Genomic DNA, 26598 nt, shown 5'->3' with positions numbered 1-26598 from the left:
AAACGCCTAAACAGAAGTATTCCAATATTAAATATGTCGAAAAAATATAAAACGACTAAACAGAAGTATTCCAATATTAAATATGTCGAAAAAAATATAAAACGACTAAACAGAAGTATTCCAATATTAAATATGTCGAAAAAATATAAAACGACTAAACAGAAGTATTCCAATATTAAATATGTCGAAAAAATATAAAACGACTAAACAGAAGTATTCCAATATTAAATATGTCGAGAAAATATAAAACGACTAAACAGAAGTATTCCAATATTAAATATGTCGAAAAAAATATAAAACGCCTAAACAGAAGTATTCCAATATTAAATATGTCTAAAAAATATAAAACGACTAAACAGAAGTATTCCAATATTAAATATGTCGAAAAAAATATAAAACGCCTAAACAGAAGTATTCCAATATTAAATATGTCGAGAAAATATAAAACGACTAAACAGAAGTATTCCAATATTAAATATGTCGAAAAAATATAAAACGCCTAAACAGAAGTATTCCAATATTAAATATGTCGAAAAAAAAACAAAAACGTTAAAACAGAGTTTTTAATATTAAATATGTCAAGGAAAAATGTAAAAATGCCTGAGCAGAAGTATTACAATATTAAATATGTCATAGAAGTTCGACAAACATAAAAACTTCCCTTCTACATTTTACATGTATGAAATAAAACACTGAAATACCTTTACCTCATACATTTTTATCTCTATGATGATATATTTTGTTCTTTCTTATTCAAAGGGATTATTTTTAAATATCCATAATAAAAGCCAATAGACACGTACATTTGTATCCTTATAAACGACATAGGTTTTTTTTATCTCTATGATGATATATTTTTGTTCTTTCTCGTTCCAAAGGGTTATTTTAAAATGTCCATAACATGAACCAGTAGACATGTACAATTTTATTTTAATAAACAACGTTTGCATTAACCTATTTTTCTTTTTACAGTGGACATAGTGAACTATTATTATAACATAGCATAGTTTGAGGATTAGAAATTAAACTAAATGTTCTGACCGTCTTCTATTACAGTTACTTGTAGTTTCCCAAGTTACTATCTTTCCCAGGTTCAAATGATTCCGTTTCTCCAAGATCGAGGTTTTTTTTTTTTAATTTTCTGCCTCGTGTGAAGTATGGGGCGTGAATCCAAATTGTCTGAAATAAAATAAAAAAAGCAAAATTAGCATCGCCATCTATAAATTAATTATCAAGGGTTAAAATATTTTAGTATTTCAATATAAATAGAACATACACTTAATATTATTGCGACAGCCTTTTTAAGTACGCTTGCATACGCATTTTTATTAATCACAATAGAATGTGTATAAACATTATTACGAAAACATGTATAGGGATTCGGAAATTTGACTGCTTTTTAGGTTCACAGAGGAAATTGTAAGTACACCCAAAATAATAACTCTAAGCTATTTTTAAATTAGCGAATAGAAAGGATGTTCTAAGACCCTAAGTTAAGCAAGAAAGAGTTTTCTTTTTTTTTTTCCTGTGTATGTCTTTTGAAAATACATAAGTTTAGGTAATATATGACTTAGCCGGTACCAATATGTCTGAGTATGATTACATGTGGTTTGTTGAGTGTTTCTACCACAAACTAATACATAAAGCGTGCAACGAAAAACTAAAAAAAATGTAGCGGATAACTCTTCAAACTTAACGTATGAAATGCAACTGACTGGGCCTATTTGTCATGGAGATGTTAAATTTTAGTACCCTATGTGTATCGTACAAATACTCTATATACATATTAGATCTCGCGTGTGCGTGCAGGACGTAGGAAAACGCAGTAACTGCAGACCAATCACTTACTCTGAGATGCTCTTAGACAATAGAACATGTTATTGCAGACAAACTGGAGGTACATAAGATACAGTTGGACGATGAGAAACTTCCGACTTCTCTACATTATCAAATAAGGTTAATATCAGCGGTCACTTTGTCTTATTGTCAACAGAGACATACATAAACATACTCCGTTTCTACGCTTTGTTCACACTAGATTTGCACTTATTTTCTTAGGCTCGGAATGTTGTGTTATTTCTCGCGTTCTAAAGAAGTAAAACTAACCTAAACGCACGGCTTTCTTTCGGATAATCGCGCTAAACTGACCACACCAGAGCTACGAGTTCTTAGTTTTGAGCTGATACATTAGAAGGAAAGCAACAGCACCCGAGAGGCAGTTCGTGGGCTAATTTAGCCAAATAGCGAGGTGCACTCTTGTAAAGTATCCACCGCCTCAAAGAGCAGAATGTAATGTTATTTGTTGTAAAAGAAGGCGAACCATGGATCTTCGGAATCAGGTTCCGGTGCTCTAACCATTGGGATACATCATGGATCAGAACAGCAAATGAAACTAACACAGACGTACCAAATAACATATTTTATAGCGTTTTAAAGCTAAAAGTAGCCAACAGTATACTCGATGATAGCGAAACGACAATAATCTTTTCAGCTGAGAAATATTTCAGAGAAAAAACACTTGTTAAAATATCTATAGTATCCACATTATAAAACTGTTTTAATTAGCGCCATGTCGTATTGTGTTTTCATTCAATCAAGTACTTACTTCATCAACAGAACATTATTTACCTCCATCGTTTTGGACTAATGTGTGAAAACATTCCTATAAATATATGTACCTTGCCTATCTATGGTCGTGGTCGTTGTTAGTTAATGTAACCTTTTTCACGGTTAGTATTGGACATAGACACACACCAATAGGTTATTCATCATTCAGAGACTGCTTGAGTTCAGAAAATAATTATCTTGTTCTCTTTCACTTCTCTTTGAAGATAATTCGATGTTTTAATTACACTGCACAATAAAGTTTTTGTTTCTTGAACACTGTTGGGTGTTCCTTATAGATTTTTGGCTGCTGATTACGAAAATCACATCCAAATTTGCCCATCAATAAAATGACATTGAAATCTTCAGTTTCACCAGGACTTTGCTACAATGGAAAAAAACGATATCAGGGCAACTGGAATCCGTCAATGCTTGCTGACTACTGTTGGACACTGTAACGTGATGCACCGGACATTGAATACAAACGAAAATCACGAGCAAAACACTTTTAATTATGTTGAACTTAATAGCGTATTAGAAACATAAACGTAATTAAATACGTTATTGCCGGTAAACAGTTAACTGTCTGTTTCTTAGAGTTCCTACGTAATGAAGCAAAACCAAAACTATATTTGTGCATACCCACCAGGTACCTGTCACAATCAGCAAAACTTTTCAGAAAGCAAAACTTTTCAAAAAATTGTTGTGCAGTGTTATGATTCCTCTTAATATTTAGAGTTTATGTAACCTTTATAAAGCTTAGAGAACCCTTATAGTACTGAACTCCCTAAAGGACATCAACTAAGTAGTTATCGGCTTTGATAAGTTAATATATGATTCATTTTTTGAATTAGTTTTATATTTGAAAGTTTTAACGTCTTGGGAAAAATAAATCTTTATGTTTTCATGTCTTAGAATTTTTTTCTATTAGTTTATCTAATGCTATACTTAAAAACAATTCGTCGCCTCAGTAAACTGCTGTTTGTTTATCCATCGACTCAGTAAATTCTTGTTTGTTTGTTTATTTATTCATAGACTCAGTAAATTCTTGTTTGTTTGTTTATTTATAAACTCAGTAAATTCTTGTTTGTTTGTTTGTTCATAGACTCAGTAAATTCTTGTTTGTTTGTTTATTCATAAACTCAGTGAATTCTTGTTTGTTTGTTTATTCATAGACTGAGTAAATTCTTGTTTGTTTGTTTATTCATAAACTCAGTAAATTCATAAACTCAATAAATTCTTGTTTGTTTGTTTATTCATAGACTCAGTAAATTCTTGTTTGTTTGTTTATTTATAAACTCAGTAAATTCTTGTTTGTTTGTTTATTTATAGACTCAGTAAATTCTTGTTTGTTTGTTTATTTATCGTCTTAGTAAATTCCTGTTTGTTTATTCATCGTCTTAGTAAATTCCTGTTTGTTTATTCATCGTCTCAGTAAATTCATGCAATGCATCAGTAGGTATGTCTTTGATGCTTAAAACAGTTGTAATCCCTGTTCTCAATCACGAAGAAATCATCATTCAAAGTCCACGTTACTTTAAAACCTTAAAGTTTGTACTCATATCTTTTATGGAAAATTCATCACTAAGTATTTCTCTCTTCAAAATATTTTGAACCCACTGCAACTAAACTCCATCAGAAAGGTTTTAATTCTGCAGTCTTGTGTCTTTTCTCCTAAATATTTTACATTTTTTGTAAAGAAATAATTTATTTGGTTTATCTGTAATTTTACCTTTTATAAAAGTTTGTTTCTAATTATTTTTAGTTGTTATCTTTAAGTTTTAATAGTGTACGCTTATTTTGTCAATGCTAATGCTTCATATAATACAAATGACTCATTTGAACGCTTGTTAACTTGCGAATCTATATCTTTATTTCTTCGGACTTACAACGCTAAAATCAGGGGTTCGATTCCCCTCGGTGGGCTGAGCAGATAGTCCCATGTGGCTTTGCTATAAAAAAAAAATACACACACTATATCTTTATTTATTTTTCTGAATATATTTTTCTTTAACTAAACACAATGGTTGATAATTTTACGCTTCAGGTGAAGTTTTATATTGTAGAATAATAAATCAAAGATTTACTATCGTTTTAACCATCAATTATTGGATACATTTATTACGCCATCGGATAATTCGTGTTACTTTGTTAGCGTTAAGCTTTTTCCTTTTTTGCATAATTTCACGCCTTCTGTAAGCATGATTGTCGCACAGTTACGCGAACGTTTGAATGAAATGTTATTATTCTTTAGGGTTTTCTACTGAGAGATTTTAACTAAATTTATGTACACCTAAAAAACGGTCTCAGTAGAGTTAAACATTAATACATAAATATGTTGTTAATCAAATGTCGTGACTGGAACGTTCTTTTCACTCTAAAGTTATCTCCCCATAGGTTGAACCTACTGGAGAGTGAAATTAGTTGTATCGCTATTCAACTGTCACTGAGGTTTGCAGCTAGAGTTATTGCATATTGCTTCAACATACCCTTAATAATGTTCTTAAATATGAGTTTGAGTAAAATCAACGTCCACAGTGGACTGCGATCTTTCTGATAGCTTCTTTAGTCCATTGAAAACACTTCCTTTGTCCGGAGAATGTTAATTAACGTTATGGTGTCACTCAGTTTAGTGTTTCGTCTTCTCAACTTTAACATACGTACCTTTGTGACACTTATTGTATGTAATCTGACGAGATGTTTCGCTTTATCAGGTATAGAGGTCAGGTTGTCGCTTCTTCCATCCTTCGTCTTGGTTAATCTGGTATCCATTTCCGTCTTAGCTCCAAAATATTTATTTTACGTGATGTATTCTTAAGTTTATGATCCCTAGATGAACCTCAAGCATCCACGGATAGTTCTCGTCCTAAAATGAAAAAACTATAATGCATATATTCAGATATTTATTTCTGTAAAATAGTTATTTTAGGAATTTCAAAAACTCTTTTGTTGTTGTTGTTAACTTAACAGATAATGAACAGTTCGTGATTCATGAATTATTTTCATTTTTACCTTACAATGGTTAAAGAACAAGCTCTTACGTATAGCTTGAAACAGAAACTGTTTATAGTAGACCCCACTCTTACGTATAGCTTTAAACAGAAACTGTTTATAGCAGACCCCACTCTTACGTATAGTTTGAAAACAGAAACTGTTTATAGTAGACCCCACTCTTACGTATAGCTTGAAACAAAAACTGTTTATAATATATACTACCCTTAAATATAAGTTGAAAGAGAAACTGCTTATAATGAACGGACAGTATATATATATATATATAATAGCGAGAAAATATGTGACGTATAATGTGTGCTTGCCTAATTAAAAGCGATTTTCTAAACTTGGAAACATAGTTTATTTTCTAGAATCTATTATAAAGAATTTCATTATTCTGGGCATGCTCTGTCTAGTTACGTGTAGTTAACGTTACACTGTGAACTAGCTACCTTAACTACTCGTTCTATTGTAGGTTGTGCTGCAGAACGTTCTGGTTGATTGTTGTGTTGGATTTCGAGCGAGTGTTATTTGTGTTATCCGCCCCTAATTTTCAAAACGAAGGCAGCAAGTCGATACCACCCACCGCCAACTGCTGGTCTAATCTTGTTAGGCTTTAGCCTTCTGAAATGTGTCGCGTTTCTATAGTGGACTTAAATCTTTTATCTAGCCCACCTCTAGTGGTATAGCGATATATCCGCGAATTTACAACGCTAAAAACCATGTTTCGGTACCACAATGGGCAGAGCACAGATAGCCCATTGTGTAGCTTTGTACTCAGTTTCAAATAAACAAACCTTTTAGTTAGCTATCTTCTGTCTTATATCTTCTGACTATTTCGATTTCTTTGCTAAATCATTTTTTTCTCTCTCTCTCTCATTTTTTTAAGGATATGAAAGATTTAGCGACACAAAATCTAAAACGTTTTCTATTATGGTCAGCCACAAAAACAGAAAAGTCATTAATAATAAACTTTCATGCGTTTGCTTAGATTTTCAAGTTTCCAGTAGAATTCTGCACAAAAAGGCCTCATTAGGTTTTATTTCATTGGTTAAAAACATAAAATAAGCCGTTTCAAGTCAAAAATGGTCATAAACAGCTTTGGGAAGTTCACACTAGACTAATGTGCCCCCATGGTCCTTCCAAATCTCGACTCTAATAATTAAAATTTATATGGCATTTCAGTTTCAAATTGTCGACATTATTAGTAAATGATTTTGTCACATGTCGAAGATCAACGCTTTGTAGTAGACTTATTTATCATTTTTAAATCTACTATTATTCTATTCGTGAGAATGGAAGTGAATTAACATGCGAATTTTAATAATACCTCTAATGATGTTTCACCAAATTAGTAAATACAAATAATTTTTCCAACTGAGAGAGAATTACAAAAAGTGTTTTAACTCCCTCTGAAAACGTCAAGTAAACGAAGATGGTATACGTAAACACATTTTTAATGTTATTGAGATGTTCACAAGAAAAGAATATTCCGGTGAACTTCCCACAAGTGTTAGTTCTGCTACAAAACACAAAGGTCTTCACGACCTTTGGCGATAACATAGGATAACAATGAAAATTTTAAAACTTATTTTACTGTGAAGAAACAGGTACATGACCTAACACCAATCTTAAGAAATCTAAACGGCCAACTCTTGCTTCAGTATATGTAACAAAAGAGTCCCAGCTGTGCTGCAAATAGCAGTTGAAGAACATGAAATGTAGAGAAAATTATACATCAGATATGGTACATACCATGTCAGAAATTTATTGAACGTATCTAGTGTCCAAACATGCTCGCCCTTTCAGCCGTGGGGGCGTTATAATGTGACAGTCAATCCCACTATTCGTTGGTAAAAGAGTAGCCCAAGAGTTGGCGGTGGGTGGTGATGACTAGCTGCCTTCCCTCTAGTCTTACACTGCTAAATTAGAGACGGCTAGCACAGATAGCCCTCGAGTAGCTTTGTGCGAAATTCAAAAACAAACAAACAAACAAAAGTATCTTGTGTCTGTGTGTTTTACTCGAATTCGACTGATACGAAGTACTCGTTTAAACTGTGATGCCAAAACATATTTTAAACCCTAAAAATGTATCTAAGAACGGCTGGTATGGGTATCAACACCTTTACTAATGAAGCAAAGAATAACATTTCGACCTTCCTAGGTCATCATAAGGTTAACCTGAAGATGACCTAGGATTGTCGAAACGTTGTTCTCTGCTTTATTGGTAAAAGTGTTAATACCCACACCAGCCATTCTGAGACATAATTTTATTTCAAGTGGGATTTTTATCATCGGAAAGTATTCTAACCCTAGTTACAATAACTCAAGGGCCACTGTTTAGAAGAACGGACTGGTTGGATAATACGTAATAACCAAAGTGAAACCGATGTTTCACTGCATCAGTTGTGGGCTCAGTTTCGACGTGAACTGACTGGACTGGTAAACATAATAGCCCTCCGCTAGTACAGCGGTATGTCTCCAGATTTACAACGCTAAAATCAGGGGTTCGATTCCCCTCGGTGGGCTGAACAGATAGCCCGATGTGGCTTTGCTATAAGAAAAACACACACACACACACAGTTTCGACGTGAACTGACTGGACTGGTAAACATAATGGTTAAACTAACTAGTTACAGAACGATAGTTATTTTGGCGATAATAAATAATGTTATTATTATTATTATTGTGAAGTAACAGCTACCAGGTGGAGTGTGAAGCTGGACTTTTAGTGACGTTAATTGTTTTGATTTGTTTTTCAGTGATAACTTACTTCCAACGCCTTTCGTTATTGAGACAATATTCTGCCGATGTGTTATTTATCCCACTGACACTAACAAGTAGCTATCTAGACTTTGCTTAGCTATGCACACAGAATAGAGAGCGTTAAAATAAAACAAATAGTTCAATGTTAATGAGTTAATGTAATATTCATATGATGCGAACTTCACAACACAAGCGTACAATGTTCCATTTTGTGTTTATTTGTTGATCAAAATCCACTTTATTAATTACAAACACACCATTATCACTATAAGAACAAGTGATTGCAAATGTTGTGGTTGGTGTTATATGTATCTAAAACGTTTTAAATGATTATGAGTGAATCTCATATCGCAGCTTACATTAATTATATCTGTCATAATTCATAATACATGAGTCCCGGTCCTTTTTACACACAACGTTGTCTGTATTCTCACTAGAAGGTAAAACTTCTGTCGGACCATCCACTCTGTACTTGTAGTGTTTGGACTCAGCAAATAGCCCGATGTAGCTTTGCTATAAGAAAACACACACACTTGTAGTCTTAACGTGTGTTAATCATAAGGTGTGTATATTTTTTTTATTACCAAGTTGAAAAATCTAGGGGGTTTTGCATTACACTTTTCATATAAATATACATATATTAAATTTTATCTTGTGAATCATACGTTTTCTTTGTTTCTAATGTGTTTTGAACAGAATGTTTGCTGTGATTTCCATTTTCTGCAACGCATACGTTTAGCAACCAAATTACATATTAACCAAAACACAAGCTTATCCGATACGTTAATACCTACCAACTTAGGTGTGCACCACTTAACAAGAAACGAGTGACTTTCGCCTTACTTAAACACAGATTTCTTAAATAGTTCTTTACCGAAACAAACGATTTCTCAGCATATATTGTAATTTATTAATAAGTTTATATTCTCTTGTTTAAACACAAAATCGAAAGGTCTTTTCTTATCAATAAATATACGGTTTTTATCCAAAAGAACAATTATTCAACGTATGCAATTTATTCAACAATGAATACAAGTCCATTTCTTAAATACAATAATTTTCACTCGCATTTAACGAAAATTATCTTTAACTAAATACATTATAAATCAATATATATTGTTCTAAACAAAAGACATGAATTCCATCGGTGTGTGCATCCTAAAAGTAACAATAAATGTGTTAGTTAAACAGGAACTTTTTGAAAAAAAATTCCTACCAATTCTTTATATAAACTTTAATTTCATTAGTAACAACTCTTCAAGAATATATGTTTGTTATTTAAATAGAAACGCTTTGAGAAGCTAATTTAATGCAAGCCTATTTTCAAGCTAAAACAGCACTTGTTTTTTATATATATTTAGAATAACTTCATTATCATAGCTGACGGTTTCTTTTTGTAAAACATTCACCCATCTCGATTTTTCTATTTATCTTTTTGTTTAAAAAAATCGGAGACTTTTTAATTATCTTTTAACTGACGATAAAAGGCAAATTCTATAAATATAAAGTTCTGTAGAACAATCCCAGTATGTCTTTGTACCTCAGCTAGAATCAATGTGTCATCAGTCAAAGTATTTCCACTCATTCGCAATGGGTTATTTTTTCCTTTTCAAAAATATTTATTTAAAACTGCTATATATTTTTTTCCTACAAATAGTTATCTATCCAAAACTGCTATAGGTTTTGTTCCAACAAATACTTATCTATCCAAAACTGCTATATGTTTTGTTACAACAAATACTTATCTATCCAAAACTCCTATAGGTTTTGTTCCAATAAATAGTTATCTATCCAAAACTGCTATATGTTTTGTTCCAATAAATACTTATCTACCCAAAACTGCTATAGGTTTTGTTCCAACAAATACTTATCTATCCAAAACTGCTATAGGTTTTGTTACAACAAATACTTATCTACCCAAGACTGCTATTCTCACTAGAAGTTTTGAAATCTTAAAGTATCCCTAATTAAACATTTGCAATTCATAGATTTCTTTTGTAAATACCAATTTATTTGAAAATACTAAGTTATTATTACATAACTCAATATCTCTTAAAGGAAATGGGAAAAAAAAGTTTTATTGTACAAAGGAAACTAACGAAATACGATTATAATAAATTATAATAAATTATAATTATTATAAGACATTAATATCAGACCAATTGTATTTTTTACGCCACAATCTTTATTAAGTCATTTAAGTCTCTAAGATCTGGAAAGGTCAGATGCAAGTTACCTCTTCCACCCCATTCTCCCACCCACAGTAGATGGTAGCAATTTCTGGAGAACATTCATTGAAATATTACATGAGGGTCGAAGTTCCCGAACTTATCCTGAACTCTTTATGGACGATGTGCGTGTAGGTACTTATATTTATATTATTGTGAATAATTACATTTTCTCTTTATTCGATGTTGCAAAGTGCTACAGATGGCGAACAGATCCACATGTATTTACCATTTTACTGTAGTTTTAACACTCAAAAGAGCATTTACAGAAAATGCCCTATCACTACTCTCGCATCAGCTTAAAATTAATGAGGGTTTCTGTTTTTTAGTCTAGCGTATGGTGGCCTTATTAAATTCGTATTTTCAATTAAGATTTTTGAAGCGTAATAATATATAATAGTAAACATGTTGTCTTTTACAACGAAAACGCGAACTTCATGAATACCAAACCAGTATCTTTTACAAACGTTAACTTAACGGTCGCTATATTTATAGACGATTATTGCATCATCGAACTGTTAGAACTGTGTTTCTTCTCAGCGATGTTGTGACCCCTTTCCGATCAAAACGTTTACCTTTTTCGTCATGCTATTCTTGAAGTGTCCTGCTGTGTCTGAACTCGTTACTAGTAAACTATAGTGTCCCTGTGTTTCACGGTATCAATTAATACTTTCCATAACAGCGTTGCATACTAAGTGGAAATTTTAAGTTTCTTTCCAGCACTGAGCAATTAGTTCAACAAGCAGACGCGAGGGTGAAAAAGGCCAAGCAGGAGTTTCTACTTTTTATTCCTCAGTCTCTTGTTGTTGTTGTTTTTTGTAGAACGTGAACTAAATGACTTTATATCGTTAAGTTGGTTTCATTCGCTAGTTTTCTATTTGCTGTTTAAATTACTTAGTTAATAAAAGTCCAGTTTCTGAGATACAAAAAATGTAAATACGAGCCACTACTAAAAACCGGGTTTCGATACCCGTGGCGGGCAGAGCACAGAGAGCCCATTGTGTAGCTTTGTACTTAATTCTAAGACAAACAAACGAGCTGTTATACTTTCTTCAAATAATAAAATTCTACTAGACAAACAATAAATTAATTAATTAAAACTATACTAATTCTTTTACTTTATATGTTAACACATTATTCACTTTACCTATACTTATATGTTAACTATTAATTAATTTCACTTTATATGTTACGTTTTTTCAGTTACGTTTTTACTACATTTTACTAGCTATATCAGGTAATTTCTACTGGGAGTCAATTAACTCCAAGCGTATTATCAGAGACTGCTTATAAACATCTATAACAAACTTATACGTATTCAGTTTCCAAGACTGCCATATTGGCGAAATTTTTTCACATTGGAAATGAGAATTGTAGCAAATGATAAAGTAAGACATTAATCAATGTTCTCTGTTAATTAAAGTTTACGTGAAACAGCACATAAGAAATAAAACCACTAATTTATGCAGAGTATAAATATTTCGGATTAGGAAAAACACTTTTCATTGAAGGTTAATATTAGAAAAAAAAAAGTTTATTATTACAGAGTTTCTATCTTAAGGTTTTCAATAAGAAATAATATATATCGGATAGTATATTCACATAGTTTTCTAATATGACAACATTGAAAACGTTCGAAAAATGGAAGTCTTTATTTGTGTAATGAAATTTTGATAAAGTAATTAATAATATTACATTTTTTATTATGTTTTCTTTATTTGGTAAAATTAACATTACCTTATTTTTATGCAATAACAGCTGCCGAAATTGAATACAATAACCCAGTAAAAACTCAGCCTGGATTATTCATTGAATATTTTAGAGCTTTCTCTTATATTTAAATGTAAAAAGAAAACAAAAAAAAATACGCTTTACAAGTTGACAAAATGCACGTCTCGTTTGTTATATGTTAACACTCAGCTTATTATTTTTATATAATGGTTACAACTATTTGAATAAAACCAAAATAGTTTGCGTATGATTTCTATGGTTGGGATAAACGTCTCGATTTACATGGAATATTAACCGGATTCATATCATAGCGGATCATCCAGTCGGATCAAATCAAAAGTCAAAACGTTTTTTTTTCCGCTTTTATACCAAGCTAATAGTTGGCACCACCTGACAGTGTGCTTTACGCGTCAATGCAGTAATGGCGGATATAAACACACGAGACTTTTTTATTTTTTCTTGTTGTTGTTTTTTTCTTTTTTTTTACCAATCACGTCGCCATTTTTGTTCTTATCTCTAACTTGCTCGTGCGCGGTTGCCACTGATTCAGACCTAATATATATTGATCGCTTATGTTTGTCTGGGAGGAGCCACGACACGACTTTCAAGTGATGCTGAGCGAAGACGAGTCTGTGTTAGTTAATTTTACATTAGAAACACAAAGACAGAAAGAATTATTTTCCTGGAGAAGACACACCCATTTTCTGCTTATGAATCTCACAATATTTTTAAAACTAAGAAAGCTAATAATTGTTAAAACCCGACATTTGGAATTTTCGTATAGGTCTTATGTAACACCACAGCTTTTTGTACTTTTATAGACAGAATAGTTTTCTAAAACTTAGCATAAACACAAAATAGGATAGTTTCTATTAATTTTGAATTGTGATCAAAGCAAGCTACTTATATAGATCAGTGTGCTTTCTTATAGCAAAGCTACATTGGGCTATCTGCTGAATATAGATCAGAAATAAACGTATATACCTAATAACGAACTTAGCTAATAAATATAATGTTTAAACTATGTTTCTTAAAATGATTATCATATATTGTTTTAACAGCAGTGTAAGCAATATTAATAAGTTCATATAATCCAACATAGTTTGTTGTATATATAACATATAATAGTTTATAGTTCCTCATAATTAATGATTCTGTTGGATCAAATATCTGGATATTATTAATACAACAATAAAACCCGTATAATATATGTATATACGTTTTTATTTAAAGCATTTGCTAATTATACGTATATATGTATCAGACAGTTGTAAAAGTACCGTTAGGTTTACTATCTTATAATGTGATTTGGTTTGTTTTGAATTTTGCGCAAAGCTACACGAAGGCTCTCTGCGTTATCCGTTCCTAATTTAGCAGTGTAGGACTAGAGGGAAGGCAGCTAGTCATTACCACCCCCTGCCAACTCTTGGACTAATCTTTTACCAAAGAGTTGTAAGATTGACAGTCACATTATAACGCTTACACAGCTGAAAGGGCGAACATCTTTGGTACCTTAACCGCCTGGCCTTCTTATGATGTGTTACACCGCATTTTGACAAATCACGTTTAGAAGAAGCCTAAATGCATGAATATACTGTATGAATTTCAAAACATTATATTTAAGATATCCATAATTGAAGTACGGATATATTTACATGTATATCAGAGGCTAAATGTACATAATATTTTTCAGAACTTATTACAGATTTGCCACAATTAATTCATAGTGCATACTTTTACAACAGTTACAGTTGTTTTCGTGCTTACGAAAAACACACACAGAGGAACAGCTGTTGTTAAGCACGAACATGCACGACAGAATATTTGGGCTTCACTCGTCTAATTTTAGCACTAAACTTATCGCTGAGCCACGAGGGGGGACACTATTATTTTAAACAGTTTATTATATTATCGACTTCACAGTATAGGTTAAAATATTATTGTTACTTTTATTTAACGTTTTCTCATATATTATTATTATTAGTAGTAGTAGTAGTATTAATACAGAACGTTTGAAAAACACAGTATGAATATCATATATCATACTTTTTTATTGTTTTAGATATGGTTACTGAATCAAACTGTTTTATTTATTAATTGTTAGCAACAATGTTTGTATGGATATAGAAGCACACTATTTTAGTTATTAATTGTTAGCAACAATGTTTGTACGAATAGGGTTATACAATCACACTGTTTTAGTTATTAGTTGTTAGCAACAATGTTAGTATGGATATTGTTATACAATCACACTGTTTTAGTTATTAGTTGTTAGCAGCAATGTTTGTATGGATATCGTTATACAATCACACTGTTTTAGTTATTAGTTGTTAACAACAATGTTTGAATGGATATTGTTATACAATCACACTGTTTTAGTTATTAGTTGTTAGCAGCAATGTTTGTATGGATATTGTTATACAATCACACTGTTTTAGTTATTAGTTGTTAACAACAATGTTTGAATGGATATGGTTATAGAATCAGACTGTTTTATTTATTAACTGTTAGTAACAATGTTTGTATGGATATTGTTATACAATCACACTGTTTTAGTTATTAGTTGTTAACAACAATGTTTGAATGGATATGGTTATAGAATCAGACTGTTTTATTTATTAACTGTTAGTAACAATGTTTGTATGGATATTGTTATACAATCACACTGCTTTAGTAATTAGTTGTTAACTACAATATTTGTATGGATATTGTTATACAATCACACTGTTTTAGTTATTAATTGTTAACAACAATGTTAGTATGGATATTTTTATACAATCACACTGTTTTAGTTATTAGTTGTTAACAACAATGTTAGTATGGATATTGTTATACAATCACACTGTTTTAGTTATTAATTGTTAACAACAATGTTAGTATGGATATTTTTATACAATCACACTGTTTTAGTTATTAGTTGTTAACAACAATATTTGTATGGATATTGTTATACAATCACACTGTTTTAGTTATTAATTGTTAACAAAAATATTTGTATGGATATTGTTATACAATCACACTGGTTTAGTTATTAGTTGTTAGAAACAATGTTTGTATGGATATGGTTATAGAATCAGACTGTTTTAGTTATTAGTTGTTAACAACAATGTTAGTATGGAAATTTTTATACCATCACACTTTTTTAGTTATTAGTTGTTAGCAACAATATATGTATGGATATTGTTATACAATCACACTGGTTTAGTCATTAATTGTTAGAAACAATGTTTGTAAGGATATGGTTACTGAATCACCGAACTTAGAATTGAAACCATTGTTTGACGTACTGACAGTGGCTTTAAAATTTTATTGTGTGTAGTTTACATTAAACGTATCTGTTATTAACACGTAAGTCCCATCCGCTATTTATGTACCACCTATTCTATATCAAAACATTCATTAAATTGACTAACACTTGTTCAACGGGAATTGTCTAAGCAAACTTGTTACCTCAGTAAAAAATCTTTCATTCCTTTACGTGCGACATAAACATTATCTGCTATTTTGTTTAAGAAAATACAGATTGATGAAACTACACATCGCCGTGTCTAAAAAAAAATGTTTTAAATCATAAAAAGTGGTATTCCTTATCGTTATTTTAATTAAATCTAGACTACACAAATAATAACTTAAAAACAAAATTCCCAATTAAATACTTACGTGAGTATAGACAACCATTTTGATGTCAGTCGAACTGCAAATCGCATGACAAACCAGACCACAACAAGAGAAGATTTATACGAACGCTGTAGTTTCAACTAAAAAAACCGGTGGAACACTAGTTTAAATTAGTGAAACCGGTGAACATCATTTATAAAAGACATGGATATTTTCAGAAATGTTATCGACTAGTCTGCATGACATTCGCTGGATGGTACGGTTGTAAAGACACCGTTCACTAGAATAAATGTTACGCCGAGCGACCATTGCTCAGGGTTCACTTCGCTGACAGGGAAGAGACCTCTGAGGGTCTACAGCTTTCTTTACAAAAATTGTACAAACTCCTCGGAAAAACAAAGCTTTAACTCGATAGTTCATGGAAAGAACAATAATACTGTAGTAAGAAATAGTAAGAAAGGCGAAACGTAAGTTGTGGATAAGAAAATTATTATAGTTTGTTCTGTATACGTATCTTCTTCTTCACCGTATTTCGTACTTCACGTATAATACAAAAATACATCTTACGTAGTGCACCAGCAAAAAGGTATGTTGATTCAGTGTTTTTTTTTAATGTTGTCGTTTTTAAGATATCTTATAGGGAGTGTTTTGAATTTGTTAAGTTAACTCTTAGATATTTATAAAAGCAAATATTTATATGATTTTCTTACAAGTAGGTAATAATTTTAATAAGAAAAAGGCTTAACTGTATCCAACACTGGCAGGCCTAAATAATAACTTCAAATTGTTGATGTATGAGGGCGACATCTTTATTAAATACACTCGTTTGCTTAACTGAAACTCATTCACTGAAAATTAGGTCTCTAAAACCTAATAATGAGAAACAATTAGAATTACAGAAGAAATAAAACTTTTCGAAGAGAGTTTCTACTGCGACTTCCTCTACTTCTTGTGAAAGTTTATGTGTTTTGTAGCAGTAAAATTTTGCGTTCTTATACGGCGAAAAAAAAATCGCTTTGATAAATATTCTGAGCTTATATATTTGAATAATGGGGTTATGAGTCTTATAATCAACTTGTATTAGCGGTTTCGACATGAACAACGAAACGTGAAACTCAGTGCTTTGGTCACGAACAGTCTTAATTAAAAACTACTGATCCAGCCGTGATTAATCTTCCCTGTTAATACTCAGAGTTCATAAACTGAATGAAAGTAAGAAAGGACAAAGTTAACGCATTAGATTCTCTGTTTTTCCAAAGGTTGTTTCGAAAACCGCACAAGGAACAAAAAATATGTGTACAGAAAGTATCGATCAACCAACACATATCGTTAAGGCACTCGATTCGTAACCTGAGGGTCGCAGGTTCGAATCCCAGTCACACCAAACTCGCTCGTCCTTTCAGCCGTGGGATCGTTATAATGTGACCGTAAATCTTACTATTCGTTAGTAAAAGAGTAGCCCACATGTTGGCGGTGGGTGGTGATGACTAGCTGTCTTCTCTGTAGTCCTAACACTGCTAAATTATAAACGTGCTAGCGCAGATAGCCCTCGTGTGGCTTTGCACGAAATTCAAAAGAAATCATTATCATGTTCGTTTTTGTTCATTATTAAACTGACTTACTCTGCGTTACTTCTAGATTTTCTTACGTTTTAATTTGTGATCGAATAAAACGTCTTATACATTGATGTTCCGTATTAAAATTCAGAGTCAAAGTTTCGAACTTGGACTAAAACATTATATAAAAAGAGATAGCAGGCCTACACGCATGACTAGCGAAGCGACTTCAAGCTCAACCTGTTTAACTCTGTGGGGGGCGCTTAAAATTCAGGATATAATTTATTTTTTTCTTACACATATACATATTGAAATTAAGGCTCACACCTAATGAATATTCTACTTAATTAACCAAACAAGATAAATGATATTCACTACAGGCGTAACAAAATCCACAAGACTTGTAATGGAATTGTGGAAATGTCTTTAAATTAGAGATTCCTCGACATATATACATATACGTATATCTTTACCCATACATATATTGGAGATTTCTAGATGTCTCTTCTTGCCTGTTCGAATATACTTTCTCTTTAGACTAATACCAGATATAGAAATATAGATCATTTCATATTATTCTAACCAGCTTGCTGGAAAATGTTTTAATGTAATCTTTGAATAAACTCGTTTTTTCTTGCTATTATACACTTTATTTTAATATAAACATATTTTTATTATATGTAATAGTTTTACATATTTCTTCTTGTAAACTTGTAAACAAATCATATTTCTGCAAATATTTGTAACAATCTAGGATGTTACCTTCTGCAAACAACAAATTTGTAAACGTAATATTTCTTCCATTATGTGTAATAATTTTACGCATATCGTACTGTTAGTTACACGTGTTACCTTTCCACTGTTATTTATAACATTTTTAATATATCTCTCTGTAAATAACGTATTTATAAACATCTTTCTAATATTTATTTTAATATGCTACATACAGACATATAATATCATATTTTTTCATTGGTAATGAATTTCAAATGTATATAAATATAAATATATTAAATATGTACATTTTATTTACAACAAAGATTATATAAAGATCACTTATGTTTTCTTATATGTACACATTGTGTATAAAATAAGCTGTCTTACCATACTGACAGATTAGATCATTTGTATAGTTGTACACTGTGTATAAAATAAGCTGTCTTACCATACTGACAGATTAGATCATTTGTATAGTTGTACAGTGTGTATAAAATAAGCTGTCTTACCATACTGACAGATTAGATCATTTGTATAGTTGTACACTGTGTATAAAATAAGCTGTCTTACCATACTGACAGATTAGATCATTTGTATAGTTGTACACTGTGTATAAAATAAGCTGTCTTACTATACTGACAGATTAGATCATTTGTATAGTTGTACACTGTGTATAAAATAAGCTGTCTTACCATACTGACAGATTAGATCATTTGTATAGTTGTACACTGTGTATAAAATAAGCTGTCTTACCATACTGACAGATTAGATCATTTGTATAGTTGTAGACTGTGTATAAAATAAGCTGTCTTACCATACTGACAGATTAGATCATTTGTATAGTTGTACACTGTGTATAAAATAAGCTGTCTTACTATACTGACAGATTAGATCATTTGTATAGTTGTACACTGTGTATAAAATAAGCTGTCTTACTATACTGACAGATTAGATCATTTGTATAGTTGTACACTGTGTATAAAATAAGCTGTCTTACCATACTGACAGATTAGATCATTTGTATAGTTGTACACTGTGTATAAAATAAGCTGTCTTACTATACTGACAGATTAGATCATTTGTATAGTTGTACACTGTGTATAAAATAAGCTGTCTTACTATACTGACAGATTAGATCATTTGTATAGTTGTACACTGTGTATAAAATAAGCTGTCTTACTATACTGACAGATTAGATCATTTGTATAGTTGTACACTGTGTATAAAATAAGCTGTCTTACTATACTGAGAGATTAGATTATTTGTATAGTTGTACACTGTGTATAAAATAAGCTGTCTTACCATACTGACAGATTAGATCATTTGTATAGTTGTACACTGTGTATAAAATAAGCTGTCTTACTATACTGACAGATTAGACCATTTGTATAGTTGTACACTGTGTATAAAATAAGCTGTCTTACTATACTGACAGATTAGATCATTTGTATAGTTGTACAGTGTGTATAAAATAAGCTGTCTTACCATACTGACAGATTAGACCATTTGTATAGTTACACATTATGTATGAAATGAGCTATCTTACTATGCTGACAAATCAGGCTATTTGTTTAGCTGTGCAGTTTGTATAAAATAAGCTGTCTTACTGTACTGACAATTGTTATATTTTATTAAGGTATGGTTTTAATCTAAACATGTTTACTCTTTTGTATGCCCAAAGATATCACGTTTCACTTGCTTTGCAATTTTAGTTTACGTGTGATTATCCAAATGTATCAATATATCATTTAGTTTTTTCCGAAATACCAATTTCTGTTGTTTCTCAAGCAAACAAGGTTTATAAATCTATATTTTATTTATAAACCCAAATACTCCAAACTGCCTAAGTACAAAGTTATTTCTTTTGATATCGGAATCAATATACACTTATTCCAACCGTCACTAAAGATGTCATTAATCAGAAATATACATTTTTTTGTCTAACGTTTATGTAGGCCACAGATTTATAATATGCTACAACGCAAATATCGCTCTGACATTGAAAGATACATATATTTTTAAGACAATGTCTCGTTTTCATCAACAACCTAAGTAACGCTGAAAATTAAGAAACTATACAAGTTCTTAAAACTTTATTCCGTTACTACAAGCTAAAAACATGTAGATCTGAACATTAGAAATCACACAGATATTTTACAGGTTTCTTTTGTTCTAAGACACAATTTTTACGGTGTGGATATTAGAAACTCTACAGGTTTTTATAGATCTTTATTATTGCAAGGTAAAGTTTTTCATGGTTTGGAATATTAAAAACTATAGACATTTGTACGGGTTTCTATTGTTGCGGGATGCAGTTTTCGTTCTTTAGTACGAGAAACTACACAGACCTGTACGTATTAGTACTATTGTTGGAAACGATTTTGTATTTGCAAATGTTAACAAATTTTATTATAGTTTACAAAATTAAACAATATGTACTAATTTTTAGAAATTACGAATAAGCTTATAGGTTTATATCGTTGTAAAGCACACTTTTACACGGTGTGGAAGCTATAAAGATTTGCAGAGGTTTCTATTCAGGTAGGCTTAAAATATTAATGATTTTTTTTATATATGAAACTGCATGCAATAATAAATTTCTATTGTTATATGATATTTCTGAATATTATATGGATTCTTAGAAAACACAATTATTGTTGGAAGATTATGTTACCTCAGGTTAATAATTTACACAATGATATAGTTCTATGTACAATAGGACACACACGTATTAACCATAAGCAAATGAACAAAACTTAGCTAATTCGTCACTGTTCGTTTACGATTAGCTTTGTAAAAACTGTTTAAATTTCTTAAATAGAAAATTCTTGGTGATAAAAAATAGAAAACCTTCATTATTTTTTCTTTTAAAAAATAGATATTGTCTTCCAAATCAGAAAGAGTAAAAAATAATGTAGATTAACTTATAACAAATTATCTTCAAGTGAGTAAAGTTTCACGCCAAACACATTAACCACATGTGTTCATTTTAAGATTTAGCAAGTGTTTATAAACAATAAAATAATGGTCGATTCGACTAACTTTTAGATTTAAGCTAATTTCTTGTTATATGATAATATACGCATATTAAAAATATACATATATTTATTTAATATGTAACCTCAATGAAATTGTCATCACTCGTAACTTTATTCTGTTCAAGCAGCAAAGAAAGTTTAAATTATACATTACTTAAACAGGATGAAGTCATCTATTACAAACTAGTGATAAAGTTTGGTAAAGTAAAATAAACTAACTGTTCCTTAAGAATGGTTAAATTATATATTACTTGAACAGGATGAAGTTATATATTACAAACTAGTGATAAAGTTTGGTAAAGTAAATAAACTAACTGTTCCTTAAGAAAGGTTAAATTATATATTACTTGAACAGGATGAAGTTATATATTACAAACTAGTGATAAAGTTTGGTAAAGTAAATAAACTAACTGTTCCTTAAGAATGGTTAAATTATATATTACTTGAACAGAATGAAGTTATATATTACAAACTAGTGATAAAGTTTGGTAAAGTAAATAAACTAACTGTTCCTTAAGAATGGTTAAATTATATATTACTTGAACAGGATGAAGTTATATATTACAAACTAGTGATAAAGTTTGATAAAGTAAATAAACTAACTGTTCCTTAAGAAAGGTTAAATTATATATTACTTGAACAGGATGAAGTTATATATTACAAACTAGTGATAAAGTTTGGTAAAGTAAATAAACTAACTGTTCCTTAAGAAAGGTTAAATTATATATTACTTGAACAGGATGAAGTTATATATTACAAACTAGTGATAAAGTTTGGTAAAGTAAATAAACTAACTGTTCCTTAAGAAAGGTTAAATTATATATATTAAACAGAATAAAGCCATCTATTACAAACTATTGATAAATCTTGATAAAGCAAAGTAAACTAACTGTTCCTTAAGAATGGTTAAATTATATATATTAAACAGAATAAAGCCATCTATTACAAACTATTGATAAATCTTGATAAAGCAAAGTAAACTAATTGTTTCTTAAGCAGACCCTATACTTTCTGAACTAAAAATATAGAGTACATTACTATTGAAAGTAAAATTCAGAGCATTAGCCTTACGTATATAGGCCTAGGGTACAACGTCAAGGGCTCAAACAACCCTGGACTTCAAAGAATGTTGATGTTACAAAATAAGGGAATGATGTTCATATAGATAGTTTACTTTCAAGAACACGACCGGTTCGTGTTGTTAAGGGTTGTAAGAAACACATACGAACTCTCTCTCTGAGTCATTACTGCACGTTCTGAATTATAAAATAACGTTGTTATAAAGAACGCATGGATGCATGTGAACTCGCCATCACGAAATAGTTACTATTAAAATTTCTCGAACGCTGGGTAGGACTGTGCTTGTTTCATGCTGAATGATTTGTAAGATCAAGTTGATTCTATCGTACGCTAGCTCACTCGCTCTGATTCAAACCGAGCTGTAACTTTATTGTAACTCGTTCTTCCCTTCAATATGTATGTACTTAAATCTGCCTTTGACACACGTCTGATGATACTCATAAAATGTTGATGTTAAATCACATAATGTTGGACGCTGGTATCTCTTCCCTTTTATTTAAAGCATGTATAAATTGAAATCTTATATCCTAAACAAACACCCTAAAGCCAACTTTCGTGTAAGATTTTTATTCTAACGGAGTGTGTGTGTCACAACATTTTACGTAATTTAAAACCTCTTAAAATAATCGTAAACAACATACTCTACTGGTTGCTTCAACGTACTTGATATATAAAATTTTATTGCGTGTTTATTGTATTATCAATTCGTTTTATGGTTAGTTAAGTAGTGTCGCATACCCCACCAGAACTTGTGCGGCCAGCTTGGTTTTCTCTCGTAAAGTGGGTAGCACCAAATATGGTGGTCGCCATTACAACTGTCTTCCAAACCTTAACAGTATCATGTCGTGGCATGTCTCTTTTAATTGATATCGTGTTTCATTATCTGAATATATATATATATGTATGTATATGGGTATATTTATTTACGGTAGGTAATTTTAAACTAACACTGTGACTTTATAGCAAACTATGGCTTAATTGTACTGTCAGTTTATGAGATTAGCACATACGTTCAATAATAAAACAAGCTTCTACGTTTACGGAATATTGTGGCTTAAGTAATAAATTTGAGGCATATAATTTCTTCTAACCTGTCCAAATTTTAGGACTGTAGTAAAACGTTGTAAACCGCGCAAATGAATATCACGGTGCTAATTAGAATAGGTCAATTAGGATTTATAATGTATCTTATATGCTAAATATGATAATTTGTTTGTAGATAAATTTATCTGAAAGCGTTTGTAACATCATAAAGTGTCAGCATTATAGACTAAAATAGTCTGAGTGTATCGACAGGCGATTATTCTTTTTGGATAAAGACAACATTCGAAAATATTTTATTTTTCAGTCACTAATCCTCTCGATTCGTTTACCTAAAATAGTTACTTCTCTCTGTTAATAAACAATCCTCTATTTACAGTTATCTCACCGTCTCGTCTATCTGAAATGGTTACTTCTCTCTGTTAATAAACAATCTCTATTTACAGTTATCTCACCGTTTCGCCTACCTGAAATAGTTACTTCTCTCTTTTACTAAATAATCCTCAATTTGATATATTCTTCACGTCTCGCCCATCTGAAATAGTTACTTCTCTTTGTTAATAAATAATCCTCAATTCTAAATATTCCTCCCGTTTCGCCCACCTGAAATAGTTACTTCTCTCTGTTAATAAATAATCCTCAATTTTAAATATTCCTCCCGTTTCGCCCACCTGAAATAGTTACTTCTCTCTGTTAAAAAATAATCCTCAATTTTAAATATTCCTCCCGTTTCGCCCACCTGAAATAGTTACTTCTCTCTCTTAATAAATAATCCTCAATTTTAAATATTCCTCCCGTTTCGCCCACCTGAAATAGTTACTTCTCTCTGTTAATAAATAATCCTCAATTTTAAATATTCCTCCCGTTTCGCCCACCTGAAATAGTTACTTCTCTCTGTTAATAAACAATCCTCTATTTACAGTTATCTCACCGTTTCGCCCACCTGGAATAGTTACTTCTACTTGTTATAGTTATCTTCCCGTTTCATTAGCAGCTAATCCTATACCTTACGTCATTATTTCTTTCTTTAATAACTAAGTAATTTGTGTGAACAGATTTATGATAGTAATTAACTTGCCTGATAGAAAAAAGTATTTCTTACTAGAATGTTTATCGCTAGAAATATTCTATATATGTATTAATATTTTAAACAAATTTCTTTAAGTTTGTTTGTTTGTAATTAAGCACAAAGCTACACCATAGGCTATGTATGTTGTGTCCACCACTGGTATAGAAACCCAGATTTTAGAGTATCTTGAAGGTAGTTCTTTTATTATGTGTGAGCGAGTTTTGTGTTAAAGGTAAATAATTTCTTCCATTAGTGTTTATCTTTATTAATATAATATTGGGTTCAATTTGGTGACAGTCAGTTCTTTGTTTCTGAATATAATTCTGATAAGAATTAACTTCCGGATGATATTAGATTAATTATTATGATTACGTTATTGATAGAAAGAAATATTCTTTTGTATAATGTGAAATTTCTTTTTATTAGATCTAATTTAGTTAGAAACTAATACTGGTTAGTATTTTCCTTCTGTATATATATTTCTAAAAACGGTTACTTTCAATAAAGTAGACCATTCTTTGCGTCCACCTTTTTCCAAAATATTTTTTGTACTATTTAGTTTCAATAATATCGCTTTAAGACCTCCGGTAGGACAGACATCAGATTTACAATGCTAAAATTAGAGATTCGATTCCACTCAGTGGACATAAAGATAGCCTGATGTGGTTTTGCTATAACAAAACACACAGTAATCTATTTTAGCAGATCGTTTTCTATATAGTTTGCTTATTAAATAAACTTATTTATTTTATAAATTTTTGGTTTAGCATACCACTCCATGCCAACCCCAGTAATCGAAAACCTTTATAAAAAAAAACCAACAATTTCTTCAAAGAAATCAACAATACGTGATCTTACGAGATATGTATTTTGTCTACAATTATACCCGGCATTTCTAAGTCTATTATAACGAATGAAACATAAGTGATAAACTGTATAATAATGCACATTTAATATTTGGTCTGTATTCAATAAGGTATCTTATTGTTTAACAAAGTAATAGTATTTTCAAATAATAACTAACGCAGAATGGCAGCTCCATATAATTCTAAAGAATATTTATATTTAACCAGTTTACAATAATTTATTGTTGATCAAAAAATAAAAATTAATTTTTCAAAATTTATAATTAAGTAAAGTCCCTAATAATCTCTATTTAATTAATGCTAAACTGGACGTTTCGTAATTGAGATCTTATATTTTACTTAATAAATAATATACAAATAAACCGTTCTTTCAGCTTATATTTTTGCACCAACTCTGCTTCGTCAGAACAGGTACCAACTCTCCCCTATAAGAGAGTTATCTTTCTGTTTCTCCTTTGAAACACAGTTCCCCCCTGACGTTGCGATTTTAACGTTGTTGTAAAACAAATATTATCCGAATATATGATTACGTGTTCCATAGATACTTATTTGAATTCAGAAATATACACGAAATTTTGTAATAATTTATTTACTCAAGTACATCGTAGTTGACTTTGGTTTTAGGAATGGCTTTACCATGCTATTTTTCGACAGAGCGTGGCTGTCAGAGTCAGTAGAACGAATTCTTCACCAGATGTCGCTTGCGTATGGCGTGCGTGATGAACGAAGGCTTTCTCCTGTCTGTGGTCTTGATGCATGGACAATACATTGTAGCAGTAAATACTAATTTTGTTACAATATTCTAATTATACGTAAATTTATTATTACCAATCCAAAGAAAAGCGGTTGTTTGTTTGTTTTTTTGTAAATAATACGGCACGCGTCTACTGATAAATTTCTTATTTTAGTCGAAAGCAGGTTTACAAATTCTCAAATGGATTGATTGATTGATTGATTATTTGAAATTTAGCACAAAACTACACAACTGGTTATCTGTGCTCTGCCTACCACCGGTATTGAAACCTGGTTTTTAACGGTGTGAGTCCGCAGACATTCCGCTGTGCCACTAGGGGGCACTCAAATGGGCATACCTGACGAAGGGTAACGGCTAGTTTGTAAAAAAAAAAAAGAAAAGAGGGGAGGGTATTTAAGCTCCATTTGTTTAAGCTCCGTTTATTTAAGCTCCTCGAGATTTTCCTACACGAGCTTTCCCCATTTAAATCAGACATACTACAAAATTATGCTATCATTTCGTATCGCATTATTAATTTTAAACAACATTTAATATAA

The 26598-nt window shown here is 31.0% G+C and overlaps 1 long non-coding RNA gene across 2 annotated transcripts in view; it reads right to left on the bottom strand.

Moving 5' to 3' along the window:
- Window positions 1-440: 440 nt before the first annotated feature.
- The window catches only part of LOC143231810 (uncharacterized), a 45582-nt gene continuing 19424 nt past the window's right edge, over window positions 441-26598 (bottom strand). The window contains exons 1-3 of one of the 2 annotated variants that reach the window (XR_013017202.1): window positions 15984-16518; window positions 5269-5470; window positions 441-1179 (exon numbers count right to left, since the gene is read on the bottom strand). This is a non-coding gene — a long non-coding RNA (uncharacterized LOC143231810). Of the gene's footprint in view, window positions 1180-5268; window positions 5471-15983; window positions 16519-26598 lie in introns of those variants that run through there. The other variant, XR_013017201.1, reaches the window with a different exon arrangement.

The sequence above is a fragment of the Tachypleus tridentatus genome, chromosome 11 (genome assembly GCF_004210375.1).
Source record: "Tachypleus tridentatus isolate NWPU-2018 chromosome 11, ASM421037v1, whole genome shotgun sequence".
NCBI classification, from domain to species: Eukaryota; Metazoa; Arthropoda; class Merostomata; order Xiphosura; family Limulidae; genus Tachypleus; species Tachypleus tridentatus.
Note: the sequence above shows the minus strand (reverse complement) of the source record. Positions and strands in the feature narration are given on the sequence as shown.